The 4,335-nt window shown below is 40.2% G+C and overlaps 1 protein-coding gene across 3 annotated transcripts in view; it reads right to left on the reverse strand.

The window, feature by feature from the left end:
* Positions 1–4,295, reverse strand: part of Gstcd (glutathione S-transferase C-terminal domain containing) — a 148,011-nt gene extending 143,716 nt beyond the window's left edge. The window contains exon 1 of one of the 3 annotated variants that reach the window (XR_003850800.1): positions 4,087–4,295. The gene's annotated coding sequence lies outside the window, so the exon portion shown is untranslated. The remainder of the gene's footprint in view (positions 1–4,086) is intronic. The other 2 variants (XM_008841265.3, XM_008841266.3) reach the window with 2 other exon arrangements.
* Between the last annotated feature and the right edge of the window lie 40 nt (positions 4,296–4,335).

Consider the following 4,335-nt stretch of genomic DNA (forward strand, 5'->3'; position numbering starts at 1 on the left):
AAATCTCTATTACAAAGATTGAGTTTTTTGGGAATTCTTTTTTCAGAATGTTAAAAAGGTATTTATTTTTACTTTATGTGTGTTAGCTTGAACGTATGTAAATGTCACCCATGTCACCCATGTCATGCAGTGCCTGTGGAGGTCAGAAGAAGGCATTGGATCCCCTGGAACTGCCCTTACAGACAGTTATTAGTCATCATGTGGGTGCTGGGAACTGAAGCTGGGGCCTCTGAAAGAGCAGCCAATGTTAACTGGTGAGCCATCTCTCTATTTCATATTTGACAATATTTTTTTTTTTCTTTTTTTGAGACAGGGTCTCCCTGTAGCCCTAGCCGGTCTGGAACTCTCTATGTAGACCAGACTAGCCTCCACCTCACAGAGATCCACCTGCCTCTGCCTCCTGAGTGTTGGGACTAAAAGCATGCAATGCCCAGCTCATATTTGACAATTTTTAACCCTGGATAAAATTCTTTGGCAGTGCCTTTCTGATTCCATTTACTGGCTACTCCTCAGACCTCCCAGTGGCTCAGTACTCAAATATCAGTTTATACAGAAGGATCACAAGTTTGAGGCCAGCTTGAGCTACACAGTGAAATTCAAGGTGACCCTGGGCAATTTATGAAAGCCCTGTTTCAAAATCAAAAAGGGCTAAGATGTCGCTCAGTGGTACAGCAGTGGCTACGATACATAATTTTCAGTGTCAGAATAAACAATAAAGCCTGGAAAAAAAAAGTCACGATGGAATATTTATCCTATTACATGGAATACATCTGATATTTTCTACTGTTTTACTTAAATGATGGTTGTTATTGATTTCATGACCTGACAGGATACAACTCACACCTGAACAACATTTTAAGTGATCTGTAGTGCCATGGCTTTGAATGTTACCTGACTCTGACATTTATCTCAGCCATATCTTGCTTGAGCTCCAGATTCCTATATCCAACTTGACATCTGCACTAGAATATTTTTCTAAACTTGTTCTCTTCCTTTAATGGTCCCATTGTTGGTCAAACAACAAGATTCACCCACCTCAAAGTCTAAATCCCACTCAACTCCTTTGCCTCTTGCAACCTGCTCTTTCCTCCTTTGAAACAAGATGCTAAATCTAATTCCTTAGCTTCTCTTATACAATCTTAATCTAGGTCATCAGTTCTGATAAGGACTGTTACAACTGCATATTGGTAGTTTTCCTCCATTCTCCATAACAGTCCTTTAAAAATAGAAATCAGATCATGTCTCCTGCACAAGACTACCAAGGGTCCCTCAGCACAAACAGAATACAATCCAGATGTTATCAGGATGAATCCACTATAATCAGGGATATGTCTACTTTCTGACCTCATCTACCCCCCCGAACCCCACCCGTCTTGTTCTCTCCCAGCCATACTTCTCATTGCTTTCCTTAAAGATTCTCAAACTACTCAGAATGTGTTTGGCTGCTCATTTGGGCCCTTTCCATTCGCTGATTTCTCTACATCCATCTTGAGATGCCCGTCTTGACCACACGAATTGAAAAAGCAGTTCCATCACTCTTCTTCTTTGTTACCATGTATCATGGGACATCTTGAATGAATGATAATACTCAAATCCTAGTTATGGCTGAATAAAGATGACCATACAAATGAGAGTGTCGATGATCACTATAAAAGCCCAGACACTTAAACAAGCACACGAGGTTTAAACCCTGGTCCTGATTTGCCCTAGTTTTCTATTATCAATGAGAACAGTAGTAGCAGAGCCTACCATATGGTGTGCTATGGTGATGAACAGTGATGGCTACACAGTAAGGCCCCAAGTAAATGCTAGCAGTGCTAGGGATCAAACCTACGTCCTCACACATCCTATGTAAGCCCAATGTCTCTAAGTTACAGCTCCTTTCATTCATACTTTATCCCCAAATTATTTTATCTGGTGATACTATTAAAATTCACAAACTTTGGGGCCAGAGAAATAGCTCAGTAGTTAAGAGGACCTCGATTTGATTCCCAGCATCCATTACTGTCCATAACTCCAATTCCAGGGGATTTAATGCCTTCTTCTGACCTCCCTGAGCACTGCATGGCATGAGTGCACTTACATACATGCAAGCAGTTTACTCATACACATTAAAAAATAAATTCATAAACTTTGATGGGGAAAATCCAACTTGTACTTTATATTTCCAAGTTTCTTCCCAGGAAAAGTGTGGGATTATGTTAAACTGAAAGGTGTTTTTCTCCCAACGTTGAAAAAATTGATACTGAGGTTAAAAGCCAGGGAGTCACAATGGTAGGATATAAATGTGAAATGTTTAAGTCCATATACATATTAACAGACTATATTAAACAAAAGTTTGACATAGTTTATAATGAAAAATTACAAATTTCTCTCAAATGTTGATCAACCTGTTTAAATTCTCTTATAGTCAATATACATTCAATATTTTGAATATCAGAACTTAGTTCACATTTTAGACTTCCCACAAAACAGCATTATTTGGTTACAAATCACGTTATTTTTTATTTTTGTTATAGTATAGATTTTAAGTAAACTGTTTCCTTATGGATAAACAGTTACCTTTTATTAAAAGTCAAGCAAAGAAATATTTTCAGAGTTCATTACATCATGTAATATAGGATACAGTTCTAAAGGAAACTAGCCTATGACTGAAATTAGCATTTTCTTATGTGGGCAAGAAGTTTTTGTTTTATTTTAAAGAAAAGCTTGAAAGTGAAAATGCTTCCTGAAACCTTTGTTGTAAAAGAAATAAATCATCTCTCTGGAGATTCAAGGAACTGTCTGTTGCTATGGAGCCATGCTTGCCACTAAATCTAATCTCATAGTTAACAGGGATCCACAGTATGAAATGTGAACATGTCAGAACTATTAACAAGCCTGAAAAAAAAAGTGAATTCTCTCAACAATAATTTATCTTATGATACAAATGGTTTAAACTCTGTATCCCAAGAATTTAGAAAGTTACTTTGAATTTAAGGATTAAAAACTACACCAGGTAACTGCATACTACACGTCACCTGGCTAGTCCTAGTTCTTTACCGGTCTGCTAAATTACTGTTATTAGAAAAACCAACTGGCTAATAAGTGTTTATGATTATTTTAGACCATGTGTTGCTAAAAAAAAAAACCTGAACTGTATAACAGGTTTAAAACAAAACTGGGTAGGCCCACTACCACAAAAACTCCTTGGAGTTTTGTTTAAAGTAGGTAAACATGTAGAGGTGGTTTTTTGTTTTGTTTTAACAATTTATAAAACATTAAAACCCCTATCTTTTAAGTTAAGCCTCTTAAAAGGATGCCTTCAGGAATAACTGAAACACAATTTCAATTAAAATATTTAAGGCAATCACTATAGTGGTGAATTTTCCCACAAGGAAGCCATAAAAATGTACTTTATTAACCATGACAGCAAATCACTCAGTTGTTGCATTGAAAGTTTATTTTCATACTTAAATGTTTCAAATTGTCACATTACTAGTTCCTTCTTTTTAAATTTTTTCCTTTAAATAGCCTTTCTATTGCTATAAAAAAAAAACTAGTCAAATGCCACATTCTTTATCAAAAATTTAGTACAAGATCCATGATCTCTTTTCTGACCTTAAAAGAGTTTATAACAAGGAACTGGAGGGAGGGTAATTCCCAAATCAGACAAAGTTTGGGCCTGTAAAGTTTGGTTTTTTAAAAAAACTAAGCAATCTGCATGCAAGGTAATCTCAAATTTTCTGCTGAAATAACCGACGAGAAACATCACTTTGCTGGGCTAACATAAGCAAATGTCCCCCAATGCAGCCAGTTCTTTGGAGTAACTGTAAAACTGCATTCACACGCAGCATCCAATCTGGAAGGGCTGCAACAGAGAACTAAGAGTCAGGAAAAAAAGCTAGAGCGTGTTCCAAGGTCTTTTCCCTGCACCTGCAGCAACCACCACAGACCCCGCCACGCTCCAACCGCGCGCGGGGGGGAAAGACCGAGGACGCGGATGCCGAGAGGCCCCACCTCCGCCCCCAGCTCGCCCGGCTGGCCCCGAGGCAGAGCGGGTCCCCCGAGCCCCAAGCAGCCCCGCGGCCCGAGCGCCCTCTTTACCTGGTCGCAGGGGCGCGGCCAGGCAGGGAGGGCGCGGCCAGGTGCGGGCGTGCGGGCCGCAGCGCCTTCCCGCCAGCCCGAGCCGGGATTCCGAGGCGACTTCTGGAAGCCACGGCCTTCGAGCTCCCGCCTCGCGCAAAGCTACAAGAGAAAACTCGCGCAGACACCGACTCCGGAAAACCCCCGCCCGCCGTCATTCATAACCTGGCGAACCGGAAGGGGAGGGTTCCGTCACTTCCTCCTATCGCA

This window comes from Nannospalax galili, unplaced genomic scaffold (genome assembly GCF_000622305.1).
Source record: "Nannospalax galili isolate Female #2095 unplaced genomic scaffold, S.galili_v1.0 scaffold41, whole genome shotgun sequence".
Taxonomy (NCBI): domain Eukaryota; kingdom Metazoa; phylum Chordata; class Mammalia; order Rodentia; family Spalacidae; genus Nannospalax; species Nannospalax galili.